The sequence below is a fragment of the Argiope bruennichi genome, chromosome 6, assembly GCF_947563725.1.
Source record: "Argiope bruennichi chromosome 6, qqArgBrue1.1, whole genome shotgun sequence".
Taxonomy (NCBI): Eukaryota; Metazoa; Arthropoda; class Arachnida; order Araneae; family Araneidae; genus Argiope; species Argiope bruennichi.
The window spans coordinates 116,029,794-116,047,298 of NC_079156.1; the positions used below are offsets into that span (position 1 = coordinate 116,029,794).

Sequence of the window (17,505 nt, forward strand, 5' to 3'; positions counted from 1 at the left end):
GAGAAATGGATCAAAAAATAACAAAAACATTTAATTATTTGCTTTTAATTAGTATGTATATCAGGGCTAAACTTTTTCCATGTTAAATATATTTTGCTGTAGTAAAATAATATTATTATTGTTTATAAACCACATTTTAAATCAATTAAAGAAAAGATGGAACAACTTTTTTATCCACTTGTGACAGCTTTTTTTATCCACTTACAAAAGGAGAGAAGTTATAAAGAAAAGATAAATAACAAAGGAGAGATATCAACCGTTGAAAAAGAATGAAATAATGACTTTTTTAAGTAGGCGGAACAAAGCTTAAGGGGTAAAATGCTAATTCATGCGATTCCTGTTAATTACATGATATTACTTTTTCGTATATGAATGAATGTATATAAAGGGAATAAGCAATGCAAACATATAAAAATTACAGGTTCAAGATTTCGACGAATCTCTGTAATTTAGATTTTCCTGAATCGGAACAGAAATGCTTGGTATCATGTCTGTCTGTCTGTGAAGACAGAGGCTCGAAAAACGACAGGAATTCGGCATGATCTTTACACAAAAAATAGAAGTTTGTGTCTCAAATATCTAAAGATCAAAATAAATGAAATACGAAATAAGATCTTATCACTGTTATAAATCTGTAGATGAAATTACCAATATAATAAGTCAAATTGTAATGTCTGTTTATATGTATTTGTGAGTATGTGAATATATAAATATTTTTTGGGAAAATATCTTATATTTTCAACTATTACATAGCATATAATGTGCAGATGATCTAGGTAATATGCAGTTTAAATATGTAATCATAACTTAATCAGATTTTCGCACTTAAGCTGTATCATTTCTATTGATATTACGTTAATGTAAAGTAATTTAGATCTAAACCGTTCATGGCATTCACAATTATATCACAAACTGCATTTGAATGGAAGTGGTAAATATTCTGAAAACTAATACAAATAGCAACAAAATCTCAAAAACAAAAGAGCCTATATTCATAAATTGCGTATATTTGAATTTATCCCATTTGGGTAACATCAAATTTATCTTTGTATTCAGAATTAATTTAAGAGCAAATTTCTATTTTCTTTTTTTATCATTCGATATATTTTGATACAGAATAACTCCAGAGGAGACAAAAAAGTTTTTTTTTTAATTAATTAAAATAAATCAATAAATTATTAAAATTTTAAGCACTGCTTCAGATTTCATTTAACTATCAGAACTACATTTCTTGTGTCTTGGAAATACCGTTAGGAAAAAATGGTCATATTAAAAATGTATGCACGGTTCAGAAACACGTTGACTGCCTGGTCACCTATATTCGGGTGACAGAAAAACTTCCCATTCAATGCAGAATTTGGTGCAAGTGGTACATAACTGTTGTTTAGCAGACCCTCCCTTGTTTTAACACGTTATTCACCGTGTGAATCGTCTTTGATTCACACCTACAATCTAATCAAATACTCTCTTTTCTACAGCAACTAAGAGAGAGCAATGATGTAGCATCTTATTAGATGGCAATCCGAATCACAGCCATTAATTATGGAAGAGAATGTGTTAAATAGTTACTTTTCAATATTGGTAGCCTGGCCGAGGTAGCCTGGTTGGTAGGGCGTTGGATTCATATCCCTTGGGATGTGAGTTCGAACCCGATAGCCGAAGACTCTCCGTGTCTGGTGGTGGCTGGCACATTTATAAATCTGTCGTGGTCACAAAGTCCTCCATGTCGAGAGTAATACCCCTGCCGGTATTGGATCAAATGTGATCGTTCTTAGCTTCAGTTCTAAATTACGATCTGAGGTTGAATGAATGAAATGCATGAACGAAGTTCGGCTCGTGAAAAGGGTTGTGACGCTTGAGTAGTCAAATCGCATTCTTGGTCCTAGATGGCGCTATTGTAAAACAAGAGATGCAAAATTTTCGGCTTAAATTCGCTAACTTAGTCAGCTGGCTTGTCTATGACAAGTGCTATCAGAAACAACAACAAATATTGTAGATATATAAAGGATAGCAACGAAAAAGTTTCTCCACTGCCAGTTATATTGAATAACTACTTTCTACTTGGTGGTGTATATTGAATAACTACTTTCACGATAGCACGGAGGTAGGAATGAAGGTTCAACTCTAATAGTCATCACTAATTACTGTATAATTCCCTCCACTGAAGGTAAGTTCTATCATAAAATGGACATTCGACCCTACCATTTTAATATGCTAACTCTGGAAGCGAGAATCAACCGGAGATATACCGGAGCTTCTCATTTCCATGTCTGATGACCCCCCCCCAATAAGAGTAAATGGATATTGCTATTGATTGTTTCCATAAAAACAACGATAAATTGGAATAATTTCCATAACGAAAACGATAAACTTTCATTTACATTCTTGTGGATACAAAGTAAAACAAGTTAATCTTCATTAGACCTTTATTTTCGCAACACTCAGTCGTAGACTTGTATTTCCAATTATAAATAAACTTTCAAATCAGGTAAGTATTCATATTAAAGTATTTTTGAAACGAAAAAAAGAACATTTTTTTTAAATACGAAATCTAACTTTATATTAAGTTCTCTATATTTATATATAATAACACTTTACACTTATCCTAACTAATACAACACAAAAAATTTTGACATTTGCTGGACAAAAATCCACAGACATATTTCATCTTAAAATTTGAACTGACTCAGCTTGTGAAAACAGAGCACTGCAGATGTTCGCCTGCATTACGTATAATGAATGCGTCAAATTAAGTAGTTAATCGACAGCCTGAAAACACAAACGAAAGCAAAAAATGCTTTAGAAAAATGGCAGCGGAATACAAATGGAAAGTGGGGCTATAACGCACATGCAAATCGGCATTATGAAAATTAGAATAATACCGCAGACATGCATTTACAATTACAAATCAGCTACCACAGCTCAGATATCTCTGCCAATTTTTACCTTAAAGCAGCCAAATTTCTTTGTGTTATATTCATCAAAATACGTGAACATTTTTACTAAATAAACTTTAATATATGAAAAAGGGATCATATAGAAACAGAATTCTTAATTTTTAAAAAGTATTATTATTATTTGCTTTAAAAAATAAGATAATATGAAAGTTTACTTCATTTGAAAGCTTTTTATAATTGATTGAATGTCTATAATTGATAGTAGTTAAAACAACAAAAGAGTTATGATAGCACATTGCACTGTGATTATACTTATACATACATAAAATAATCGTAATGTACTTGAAATAATTTAGATCGAATTTCGACACAGTCCAATAATTTGGGCATGAAATACGCATGCCAATTTTCTTATTTTTCGTTAGTTTGTATAACAACCATGAGAAGTAACACACACATAAATAAACTATAGACATTATAGCAGCCAGCGGGTATGACCTCAAAAAAAACTTTCTCGCTTATTCTCTAGTCAAGGTGGTAATCCCCCTTCCCTCCTCTCCCCACTTGCATTAATTCATGAATTTCTTGTATTGATATATCATTGACGAATAATTGTTAGGAAAGGTAAATCATTGGTGCGAATCTAGCATTTTCACCAAATCTGTGATTTTTTTGGCGATTAATTGCCAACATGGTTAATACATAAAAACATGAAAGTCAAATACGAATTTTGGATACTTTTTTTTTCGATTGATTGAAGCCAAAATTGTAGCCAATATAACAAATACAATTATAGCCAAAATATAGCAAAAATGTAGCCAATATAACAAATACACTACTTATCGTGTCTACATGCGTATGATAATACAGACCGACAGACGGTCATCTCCTTATGGGATTTTGTTCAAAATTTTACATAGATCTATAGTTTAGTTTCTAGATCTGGGCACCAAATCTAACTAATTCTCCATATTTTAAAATTAACTAATTCACTGGCACCCGGACAATAGAACAGATACGTTTCTCAATGGACCTGGTTCAAGCCACCAAATCTAAGAATCACCAAATTTAATAGAAATCTAACAACTTGATGACGAAATTCTATCGATATAGCTCTAAGTGGTTTTGAGTCGTTCAGGTTCACAGATAGACATAATTCTAAAATTGTGTTTTTCGAAATCAGGGAAAGGCGAAAGTTCTAGTCTGTATACTTCGCATATGAAAAAGTAAAAAGGCGATTTTTGGATTCTGAAGAGTCTGGAGTATGAGAATGAATCAATCAATTATAGTAATTTCTTTTTATATCTTTCATATATGAAAAATTAAAAAAAAGTTAAGTCATTTGAATTTATTTTACTTACAAAATCTACTTTAAAAAGAGATTATCTTGTAATAAAAATATGATGAGAGAGGTTATAAAATGTTTTAGAGTTCTGGCTTTATTAATGATAATATTAGTCAAAAATAATGGCAGAGAAGGATTGATGACTGATGAAAATTTTTTCTTTCATACAACAAATTTTATACGAAAAAAACTTAGAATGAATGTCTAAAATATTTTCAACATTCTTTATTTAAGTGTTAGTTATTTTATGTGAAGTTTTTGTCAATCTTCAAATGCAATATGTTAGAACTCTATTAATGTAGAAAAAATATTTTGTAAGAAAGAGTTAACATAAAAAACTGCAGACAGGGCCGGCCATCTGGGGAAGGGGAATGCGGCGGATGCTATGCACAGGGGCCCCCAACAGAATCAAGAACTAAAATAATATTCTGAACGATTATAGCGGTCACACATACTGAAAGTATACATACTAGTTTGTTTCTACGTCTTCTGTCGCCTTTAGGTATAGACATCCATAACAAAATTAAAGACGACATAAAAGCAGCCACATACTATAGCATCCAAATGGATCGCACTCCTGATATTTCCCAAAAGGAACAAACTGCAAACATTATTAGGTTTGCAGAGAAAACGAGTCATTTATGGGGTTTGTTGAAGTAACTGATGTTATAGAAAAGGACTTGCAAAAACTATTGAAAAGATTAAGTGAGCTTGATTTATATATTATAAATTTTAGAAGCCTGACAACGACAACGGTAAATCTATGAAAGAGTGCAACATAAAGGATACAATCTAGATTAATTGCTCTAAATCCTCGTGCAATAAATTGTATGAGGGTTTAATCATCTCTTTAATACTCTTTTAATTTAGGAATATCTGATATTGCTTCCAGCAATATATATTATAATTTTTTTTGGAAGTATGAACATTTATGCTGTTTATTTTCTGGATTTGAAAAAAGATGGGCATTCTACAAAAAATTTTAAACATTACTCCGAAACCATTATGCGGCACTTGTTGGAAGACAAATTAGAATCGGTTAAAGCATGTATACACAGTTTGAACAAACTTATAATATCCTAGAAAAATTTTTTGATGTACGAATCGAATAATACTGTGGTATACGAAGCTAAAAATATATTGGATTCAATACAAAAAATGCTGTTTATTTTATGTTTAATAATAAGATTTGCAATATTTTTCAAAATTAACACTATCAATAAACTATTTCAAGCAAAAACAATTGTTCTTGACTCGGTTTTTAATTTAATTATAAAATTAAACCGAAGTCCAAAAATTAATAATAAATTGTAATACATTTTTAGCTGAAGCAAAAATACTAGTAATTATTTAGCAAAACTACTAGTAATAATATACTAGAATGGTTCAGAACTTTTTCCTGAAAAGTTAATTCGAACAAAAAAAATTATATTACATAACAGCAGAAGATGAAATTATAGAAAACCGGGTATAGGAATTTAGAAGTCATTTTTAACGCTGTAATTGATATTGTTATTGTACAGATAGAAGAAATGTTTAAAAGTATATCATATTATTTCTGATTTAAAATAAATCACCGATATAAAATCTTTAAAAACTTTTTCAAACTTATGTTTTTCTAAAAACTTTGTGAAGTTTTATAGCAAAGATGTAGATGAAAAATCTTATCCAGGAAATTGGTTTGCTACAGGATTTCATTTTAAATGAAAAGAGTGTAAATAACGCAAAGTCATATTGCAATGCATGCTACATGATAGTTATAATGAACTATTTCTAAATGTATTAACTGCGTTTAAACTTTTCTTTACATTTTCAGTCCCTATAGTAAGTACTGATCATTCTTTCAGCAAATTAAAATTGATAATTATATTCATTCAAGCATGTGTGTGGAACGCTTAAATGCACTTGGTTCCTTAACATAAAAAAAATTCAAAATACTTTATTTTTCTGAAGTAATTAATGTACTGACAATACAAAATCACGCATTAAATAAACATGTGTTCCGAATTTTCGCCGCTAGAGGGCACACCTATAATATGTTTATTAGAAGAACGACGTAAGTTGGTGTTCTGTGAATCTGTCTTGTGATGTGTGTGAAAAATAAATGTATGCGAATGTGAAAATTCGTATCGTCTATTATTCGAACCTCTCGTATTCGAAAAATGAACATTCGTAGAAACAAAAATGGTGCATCGGCCGGGATTGTGGATTTATTTGGTTAAGTAAAATACGTTTGGACTGACTCGAAACGAAAGTATATTCGTTTTGCCACTTCACAGTTAATTTTGTTTTAATGCTTCAGAATATAATTGAAGTGGTTTATCCGAACATTTCATTTGGAATATGACTCAAGAAATTTATTGGATATCCTGATTATTTTGAAGTAACTTCGTTTGCGGAGCAACAAATGTCAGCTGGTGGGGTATGTAGTTGAAATTTTGCTATTTCTTTTCTGCTGAAAGTTATTGAAGTAAAATAGTCCTGGTTTAGAAATTAGTTGTTCCAAGATTGTATTGATGTTTAGAATTAAGGTTTATTCGTAGGAAATAGTTGAAATGGTAAAGTTGTATATACATGCTTTCGTTTTGAGAGTGTTGAGTTTCGTTTTCGTTGATTGTTACTAGTTGTGTTGTGTTAGCATTTCTGAACCACCTATGTTTTAGAATTGTTTGATTTGTAAAGGGAGTCATTTTGAGTGTGTTTGAATTAAGTTTCATTTTCAGTTGTTTGTTACTTGTTGGGTGTATTTGTATTTCTGAACCACATATGTCTTAAAATAGCTTGAGTTTGGAAAGGAAGTCATCTGTTTGTGTTAGTTAATGTCTGTAAAAGAAAAAAGAATTAGTTATGGCTGAAAAGAACGAAAAAAATAGGTTAGATAAGTTGAAAAAAACAACGTTCCTCGCACAGAGGACAAGTTACAAAGTTAATTTCAAAAATAAAAACTCGTTTAGACGAACCGGGAGTTGAAATGGATGAGCTCGAAGGTCTTTTGGTATAAATACAAACCAAAGACGAACAAATGAAATCTATCGATAGTAAAATAGAAAATCTTTTAGATATTGATGATATTGAGTCGGAAATTCAGAAAATTGATGAATATAATGAAGAAATAGTTTCTACTTCTGTAAAATTAAACAATAAAATAAAATCCTTGCATTCGCATTGTGTAAATGAACATGAAACTAGTAATTTGCGTGAAACCCCAGCAAATCGATGCGGATCAAATATAAATGCAAAATTACCTAAATTAAAAATTCAAACCTATTATGGCGATCCATCAGAGTATTTAAATTTTTGGAACCAATTCGAAAATTCAATTGACAAAAATTCCTCTCTCTTAGATGTTGAAAAACTTTCTTATTTATTTAGTTGTCTTCGTGGTGATGCTCTTGCTTGCATTAAAGGTTTTGCGATAACAGGAAATAACTATAAGTCAGCACTTAAGTTAATTCAAGATACATTTGGTCAGCGAGATGTGTTAATTAATGCCCATATGTCTAAACTGTTAAATATGACACCTTTAAAAATTTCTTCTAATTTACAAGAATTAAGGAATTTATATCGTTTTATTTTTCTTCTTTTGTATTTGATAATCGTATAATAGTTTGTAAAATGCACTCTTAACAGAGTACAGGTGGGATGTGTTCCGAAATTTCGCCGCTAGAGGGCAAACCTATAATATGTTTATTAGGAGAACGATGTAAGTTCTGTGAATCTGTCTTGTGATGTCCTGTGGTGTGTGTGAAAAATAAATGTGAATGTGTGAAATTCATATCGTCTTTTATTCGAACCTCTCGTATTCGAAACATGAACATTCGTAGAAACAACATGCATTTGTAATATATGTTCGTGTTTGCATTTTTTTTTTCTTTTTGCTCTACAAAAAATTTATTCTCGTATTCGAAACATGAACATTCGTAGAAACAACATGCATTTGTAATATATGTTCGTGTTTGCATTTTTTTTTTCTTTTTGCTCTACAAAAAAATTTAGGGCCCCAAATAATTTTTTTGCACACAGGCGCCTCTATGGAGAATGCCGGCTCTGACTGCAGACAGTTTATCACTCAGCTTAAGATTTTTATATATTGGTATTTAACAACAATATATCTCGAAGTATTTTTTTAGAATTAGTCATTAGATATCTTTTTAGTCATATCTGTAATCTATCAGTTTTAAATTTTATTTCTTCAAATTACGGTTTCGGCATACAGAGCAAAATATATGATATAATAAATATATTTTATTAAACTTTGGAGTTTATCCGGAATAAGAACATAGTCATCATGACTCGCCTTATAATCTAATCCACTTTCCTTTTTGTACAGATAGAAGTAAACCTCTTCTTCTAACATGCTATCTACAAATTTTAATTCAGTTGGTGACCTCTGATATTGCACTCTACAAATTAGATTATTTACTCATATGATTAATTTATACAATCAGTTTTAAAATAAAAAAATATATTTAACAAATAAAAATTATCTTGTGTAGTTTTCTTTTATTTATAAAATACTCCTACACTTTCAAAAGGTGCTAATTATAGAGTAGAATTCCTTTCAGGGCAGTATGTAGAATTGAATTTCATCCAATGAAAGGCATGTAGAATATATAGGAAAGTATGTAGAAAAGTATGTTATGTAGTATGAAAAATTAGAATACTTCTTGCGAATAATACGATATCTTGAATGCATAATTGATATAGCAATTTTTAGAACCATTTTGATACGTAAATATTAAATAATTTTATATTCATATTCCAAATTCCTCCATTTAGAGAAACGTGGAGGTTATGCTAGCGTTCAAATGTATGGCCTTTCGTAAAATATCAAGAAAAATTGAACAAACCACGCTACAAAACTTTGATCTTTGCTACGGAATAGAAAAGCAGACCTAGTTTTCACTTGATTGCATATAGTGCCAGTCAGATTTACTCTGTATTTATTGATGGAAAAATAACCTTCATTGTGTTCACAGTACAATTATCACATATATATATGTCCTTCATATAAAATAATAATGCACGAATTTAAGTGTTCAACAATTGCATTTTTTTTCAAACTTCTACAATTTTATTATCAATTTAATTTAAAATGCTTTACGGTCATCACTTTTTGCATTTTTAAAGTCTATTAATTTGGATGAACTCATTTAAAATTTAGAACATCTTGGAGTAAATTTTGTATCAGCTATTAAAACACATTAGTATCATCTTTTTACATTAATATATCTTCAACCTTTTTAGCATTAGTATATTTTTAAAGTTTTGCCGCAGCATAATCAACTTCTTGATTATTGCACCATAAAAATCCAAACCAAACGAAAATGTGAAATGTCTATCTATGAGAAAAAACTGAAACCGTAATTAGATTTCCTTTAGTTATAAATATTAATCACTGGAGCAATTTTTTTCTTTAATATCATCATAATTACATTCGTATAATTTTTTTTCAAACAACTGAAAATAAAATATTTAATTAACATTTTAGTATCGTAATTAATTTTCACAGCAACAGAAAAATTTTACAAAGTATTCGAAAAAATTAGAGTTACATACCTAAAAATTCCAGTTATATAGAAGTTGATCTATAGATTTCTATTTAATTATGTCATAATTGTATATGTGAACTAAAATTCAGGGAAAAATGTAATTTGAAAGCGAACTGCACCAAGATGAGCTGTAAAATAAGATTTGAGTACATGTAAACCAGAAATGAATTACATCAAAATGAACTGCAAAATAAGATTTGAGTACATGTAAACCAGAAATGAACTACATCAAAATGAACTGCAAACTAAGATTCGAGTACAAGTTAGCCTAAAATTGAACTATGCCGAGATGAGCGACAAACTACTAAATATCTTGTCTGATAAACACATTTATATCTTTTGGGAAATAAATTTTACCGCTGAATTGTGATTTAGATCAACCGACGTCTGAAACTTTGTCTTCACATTGTTTAGAAATCCCATAATCTATGAAAGGAACAATTATTACATTCTGATGATAAGGTTTTCGAAATCCCTCGGAATGTGAATGCGAGCTATTAGCGAATATTATGAAATAGTCGCAGAAGACAATGGTTTCAGTGTAAACAGTTTCAATCCAAATAGAAAGAATATTTAACGTTTGATTACTTAGAGAGACATTCATTCTCATGTTTATCGATATTTCCTCACTTTACGAAGAGAAAGATCTTATTTCACATTGCAGGTAATAACAGAGATGCCTTTACATTATGGGTAAAACTAATTTATATGAAAACAGCAAAATTAATTTGATATTAATTAGATGTAATCAAGCTTTTTTTAATAATCCAATTGTTCATCCATTTCTTTTCTCTTAAATAAATTTAGAGAAAAATTTCCTAACTATAGAAGGAATAACTACGAAGAGCTAAATATAAATAAACAGGTCCGTGCTATCTTAGCGATTATAGCAGTGATGTGAGGTAGAGTTTCATTCGCTCCAATAGTGGGACGTACTTCCTACTGGGTAAGTTGGGCCTTGATCGGTAAATAGGGTTGATTTTTCAGCTGGAACCGTTAGAACTCCACTCTAAATTTCGTAGTACTGTTGCTGATAGTCATCTAGATGATTCTGAATGCCCAAACAAGACCAGGATCGACACTGATGTCTAAATTCGGAAACATTTTCGATTAAAATGTTATTATGTTGATACAAGGTTTTAAATTCACGCTAGAGAGACAGAAAGAAAGTCTTATACTATGGGAGAAAATGAAATTAAAAAAAAAACAAAGAAATTTATTGTATGCTAGCTTTAGATTTTATAGATATTTCAGTGACCAGCCGTTTCAGTGGGAAAATTGATCCTGTTTGTTGTCAATAAATTCCTTGTGCATAACTTGAGGTTCGAGATTTGCTCATCAAAATAATATAATATAAAATTGCGACAAACATATAAATAACCGTATTGTTTTAATAATTTCACTTTTGTTTTATTTATTCCGTACATAACTATCCTAACGGAATCGAATCGCATCAATGGTAATAGAGTTTCATTGCAATAATGAAAACAATTAATAAAAATTATATTAAAAATACGTTTAAAAATGTCTAAGATCAGGCAATAAAGCAGTCTTTATACCATAATTAAATTGGAATCGCTAAGAAAAAAATTCTGATATTTCAAAATGTTGCAAAAAACATTTTGGTGTTTTTACCATATATATTATTGTACAAAAATCTATTTAATTTTAAAAACTCTCCAATGATGAAAAACATAAAATCTAGCCAAAACAAAATTTAAATTTCTAATTAAAAATTTCAAAAAATCACATTCCATTTCGCCAAAATATATCTGAGCAAAATCTAATTGCTTTGTATCAAATGATGAGCTCTGTAGAGCGCCAAAAATGACAAAAACATGCATGCTCATCTCCATTATGAGTAGAAAGATTATTATGAAAGCTGATGTGACCTTGAAAAATTGTGAGATCCAACTTTATTTTGCGCGACAGTGGATATATAGAAGGCTTTATTCGGTACAGAAAGATTCATTTGAACCTTTGACGTATTGTGGCTACAAACAGGATAACAAACAATGACTCAAATATTTAAGTAGTGAATTTTATCCAAACTTCAATACAAATATACAATTTCGATGTAAAGAGCACACAATAAATGTCATATTATAGCTCGTTCCGTTTACGATTCAATAATTTCTGAAACAACTACAATTCCAAACAGGTTTTTTTTTTTTTTTTTTGGTAAATCGATCTAAAACTTAGAAAAAGCTTGGAGCGATCTAAAGCTTCTAAAGCTTGGATACTCGATCAAAATCTTGAATTTTCAGATAATTAAAATAAAAAGTTCATTTTAAATTTTTATTTTACAGTTGTTATTAACTAATCAACAAATTTGTCTGTTGTAAATTGGATATGAACCTTATTTTGGCCGTTTTATGCAAAAATCTATTGTTTTGCAAATTAATTGTTTGCCAATGTTAGTTTTTGTATTTATGACAGCAATGTTGTACTTAGTGCTGTGATAAAGTGAAATTTCTTGACAGAAGGTATAAACGTGCTTGATTAAGTACATTTTAGGTCAAATAAAGAGTTTGGTTTGGTTATATTCCCGTTTTGAAGCAAGTATTAATCTGATTAAAAAAAATTATTGTAATTTCTAATTAATGACAAAATCAACAATTTCTTCATTACAATTCAAGCTCGGCTATAAAAGTATATTCCTTTGGAATATACTTTTATATATCCAAGATGTATCTTTATTGAAAAAAATTCAAAAGATTAATACATTCAAAGAAAGACCTACCAAAGATGACAAATACATTAATAAGCATTCCGAACCTTACATCTGTCATTTTCAAAGTGAGTTTTAATTTCAAATTCTTGTTAATAATTATAATCTATATTTCATGTACTCAAAGATAAAGCAACAAGAACAAATTTTAAAAACTCCTGCTACGTAACAATTGTATATTTTCATTCTAATTTTAAGATCTGAACCAATTTAGGCAATGATTTTTTGGCAAAATAATTTTTTTTAAACGTCAATTGTCTGCAGATAATATAATTTACATGATTTAAAATTAAACTTTGAACTTCGTTTCTGAATTTTCTAAAAGTATTTTTATGTATCAAACAATAAGCGAAATCAAAAAGAAGCAGGAATTATAAAAATAATATTAAAAAAATTCGAAATTGAGTCCGAATTTTAAATTTATTTCTCCTTTTTTTCTACAATTTTTCATTATTTGCTATAAATTGAAAACGAAATCGCTAATTTTGCGTTCTTGCATGAATGATAACAAGCATATTGGTTTGATTATTGCTTTTATAAATGGATATATATATATATATTTATAAAAGTAATAATCAAACCAATTTATCAATATTATGAGATATAAGATATCTCATAATTATAAATAAAACAGGTATACAGTCAAGCATATAGACATAATTAATTTTTGCAGTCGTGCACGTGATCTCAAAACCTAACGGAAGGGGCACATTATAGACTGCTTTTTATCAGTGAATCATTGCTTTTTATCTGATTTAATGAAATACGCATTTGCAATATGCATCACAACAATCCACGCGATTAGGAAAGTGCGATAACGGGGAAGAAGACTTAATTTAGGCTTCTAGCGATTTTAAATACAAAGAAGGATTCATTTCGCAAGCTATTATTCATACAGTATTCTCGTTTATTACAAATTTCTGTTTCATAAACCATGCATCATATGTTTAATCTTTAATATTCTTTTCATTTTCTAAATTTATTGATGAAGAGCCCCATGCAGCGGAACCTTTTTTTCCTCATCCGATCACATGCAAAAAAAAAAAAAAAAAATCTTTCTCAATACTTGATTTATTCTTAAAGTGTGTTTTTATGATATATCCTTAATAAATAATGCATAGAATGACATGAATTTGACTTAATACATGATAAGAACTAGGAGAATATATGGATGTATGCATTGATGTGTGTATTGGTTTGGTTATATTAACGTCCCGTTTGAAGCAACACTAGGGCTATTATGGGACGGACCTCGTAATTTTGAACCACGGTCAGATGACGAGGACGACACCTTAGCTGGCACCCCCCTCTCCACACCACACCACACCAACGGGAAGATGTTTGGCATGACGGATTTAACGTGCAACAGACCCCCTTACACGACGGTTCTTCGGTGGAATCCTGTCACGAACCTGAAACCCTCCGGTTCCGAAGCCGAGACCTTACCACCGGGCCACCGCGGCCCCATTGATGTGTGTAATATACGTGGAAATATGTTAATAAACGAATACACATTTTAAGAATATTTTTGTTCTCATGCAGGATATTTTCTAAAAAAATTGATTTCCAAAATCAGATCAAGAAGTCCCGGTGTAAATAAAGCGAGTGGATTTGGTACTGCTGTTTTTTATCTTTCCGAAACTTTAGCAACACAGATAGAAATCTCATCTTTTTATCCATCATAGATTTTCTTTTCAATTTGCACTAGATTACAAAAGAAAGACGGGAATAAAATTTTAAAAAAAACATACAATGAAAATATTGGAGTGACAGCTAAAGAGGAAAAATAAAAAAATAAAAATTGTAATTGGTTAAACAAGCAAAGATTGAAATAGATGGAGGTGTACATATGTCTTTTGCAATGTTAAAAATTCTTAAAATCTATAAATATGAAAAATTTATACAAATTCTCTACCTATACGAAAACATTCCGCAATCACTGTATGCTTGTGAGAAAACAAACAATAAAAATTTAATGATCAGGTTCCATATCAGCCAGTCCATAGAATGAAAGACTCGGGGGGAAAAGGAAGGTGTGGCATAATTTGTTAGTCTAGGTAAATGCTATAACTCTGATGCGAGAGTTAAATGCTTTCATTGGGATATTTTAATGAAAATTCCCCCGTATTTGTTTAGCAGTTTCTCTTTAGCTCATATACAGGTGATAACCAGGAAAATATTCATCAACCAGCCTGGTCATAGTGAGATATTCGTTTTTAAAAGCACGCATGAGTCTATAAGTTTGTAAACAATATTAGTTAGCAATACATGCTTAGATACTGATTTTTATGCTTACATGCGTTGGGAGGATATCAGTCATATTTCATAAAAAAATGAATTCTATCGTTTCTATAGTTAGGAATAAGTTTTTGACAATATAATAAAGGTATATATATTAATCTATAATGCATCGTGTAATTATATTTTTGAAGAAGAGGCTCAGATCTCTTTTGATTCAATTATTTATTTTATTCTATTTTACCGGGAAAAAAACACAATATCTTCTTAAAAAATATTTCGGTTATATTCGGTAAATATAATGAGAAAGGAAAATAATTGGTTTCGAAAGCACGAAAATAAAACTACTTTTCAAACTTTGGTGACCAATTATTTAATAAATATCTTTGAAAAAATCAAGAAGAATAAAAAAAAAATAAGTAATTTTTTTCAAACAACGATTGTCTTTTGTTCTCATTACAATCAGTGTTATTCGAGATGGAAACAAAGCCATACATCAATTAAGGTTCAATCAACTGAAATGGAAAAAAGATTAGCTGTATTCAAAGGAAATGCACTTTGCCTTCCGAACTGACGTTTTAGAAGTTTCTTCCTGAATTCCCAAAAGAAAATTCTATCTCCAATTATATTGGGACGTTTGCGTACAATATTCCTTTCTTTATTGGATTTTTTGAGACTGGTATTGACAGAACTGGAAAAACGGGAAAAGCTCAAAGGGTAATAAGGGCAAAAGAACTCACTAAAAGGGATTACGGAAAAACAGGAACTCAGCCCCCAAAAAAAGGAAATGCAAATATTTTCCCAAATCCTTAATGGTCACAAAGCAAAATTTTCTCTTCTTTACGTTATCTTTTTCTTATAGGGTAAGAGACGAGACAAATCTATCTTCTCTTATATGGTATTGGAAAGCTGGATTCGGTGATTTAAATGGCACTGAAGAAGTGAAATAATAATAATAATAAAAGGAATTGTGCCCTTGAATGAGATTCGACTTCAGTATTTTTCTTATTCACATTTCTTGATTCGTTGTGCTGAAATTTCTCTTATATCAGTACAAATCAAATATCCTTAAAATAAATTGTGGACAATGAGATTCAAAACTCATAGACAAAACTTTTAGGGATAATAAAACATTTATAGCAACTATTTTTTGTTACTGAAATGTATTTAAAGACTGTAAACATACAATCTAAATACAATAATACTTTACATTATCATAAATATTATTAGTAAGAGAAAAAAATTAATGTAAATGACGCATTCATTTACAGATGGAAGGAACAGACATGAGTGGAAACATAAAATGTTTACAAACAGAATTATCACCAAATGCTACTTCCAGCAGATTTTTTACAGCTATATCTCAGAATGTTTCTTTCAGCTATCCGAACCTTTTAAAGTGGTTAGGAGACTAATTTTCATTACTGAGTGTTTTAAGGTAATAAAAGTTGCTTAAGAGAAGTCAGGTGGCTCGAAAAAGGGAAGTAGTACCACCTTGCGCGATTCTGTGATTAACGAATTCTTGATTTCGTAGTATTTCTCTTTCTTCTTTCATTTCCTGAATTTAAATTGATTAGCTGTCATAAGAATAATGACAGCATATCCATCAACAATAATAAATAGTTCGAAACATTGATGGAACATGGTATAAATTTCAGATGGACTTTCATGATATTCTTAATTTTCAAAAATTTACTGTGGCAACACGTTTGTGAGAAATACCCATCACCTTGAGTCTTTCTTCAATCACTTCGTAAATTGATTAGGCGTACGTCATAAGTCACATGTCCTTCAACAGTGATATATAGCTGCAAGTATCGATGGAGTCGTGGTATAAATTTTAGATGGACTTTGATGGTGTTCTTTCTTCTCGTATAGTCATAATGGCTACTTGGTTGTGAGAAATATCCATCATCTTTCATTTTTCTTCAAACACGTCATAAATTAAAATTTATTAGTCGTAATAAGTCAGAAAATGTCTGTCAATAGTAATATTCCTTAGCCAAACAGGTCATTTCTACAGGTACGCCCGTTCAATACCTAGCTCCTAGAAGCCATCTTAAAAGTATTCTAAATAAATTGAGCCTACATAGATGACAAATAGAATGAGACAATGGCTCAACTGGCAAAAATATATATCAAATCATCTCCAAAGTCTCCTTTAAATAATCATCTTGTAACAGGCTTGACATTATCTTTACAACTGACCATGACCCTTTTCCTTCGTATTTCAAGCAATTCAGTATTAAAGGATCGGATCAATATGGCTGCGGGTGAAGTAGGCGATCCCCTTCATTATGCCACTTGTTGCCCTCTCACCGCGCCTTTCCATTTCAAAAAACCCACCCACCCAAGACCTAGAAAATATCTGGTGGATCAACGTTATGGGAAACAAAATATCCAAGGTCAAACTTAGAAATCTTGTGCGGTTCCTACAAGACAACGAGGAATTGATCTGCTTAGTCCCAAGCCCTGTATAAATTTTCGTCTCGTATCTCAACCAAACTCTTCTCTAGAATATATTAACTTCAATAGATTTCATCTACTCATACTACCCAATGACCACCCCCTTCATCATCATAATATTGTATGTAGTTACTTTCTCTGTGTACCGTATGTAAAATATTTTTTCTTAGTAAATATTTCCAAGTATATCCTTTAAACCGACAGGAAATCCAAGAGATTCCAAATTCGGGGATATTCTGTGGCGAAAGAAAGTGTCAATAGTTGCAAGCGTCAGTG

General features: G+C 30.4%; 1 protein-coding gene and 1 long non-coding RNA gene across 4 annotated transcripts in view; one reads left to right on the forward strand and one right to left on the reverse strand.

Annotated features, from left to right (window-relative positions):
- LOC129972627 (sodium-dependent dopamine transporter-like) overlaps window positions 1-17,505 on the reverse strand; it is a 180,741-nt gene that overhangs the window by 150,900 nt on the left and 12,336 nt on the right. The window contains exon 1 of one of the 3 annotated variants that reach the window (XM_056086835.1): window positions 9,802-9,954. The exons of the other annotated variants lie outside the window; for them this stretch is intronic. The gene's annotated coding sequence lies outside the window, so the exon portion shown is untranslated. Of the gene's footprint in view, window positions 1-9,801; window positions 9,955-17,505 lie in introns of those variants that run through there. 3 annotated transcript variants of the gene reach the window in all.
- Window positions 6,328-17,505, forward strand: part of LOC129972628 (uncharacterized) — a 98,995-nt gene continuing 87,817 nt past the window's right edge. Inside the window, exon 1 of the long non-coding RNA XR_008784879.1 lies at window positions 6,328-6,664. This is a non-coding gene — a long non-coding RNA (uncharacterized LOC129972628). The remainder of the gene's footprint in view (window positions 6,665-17,505) is intronic.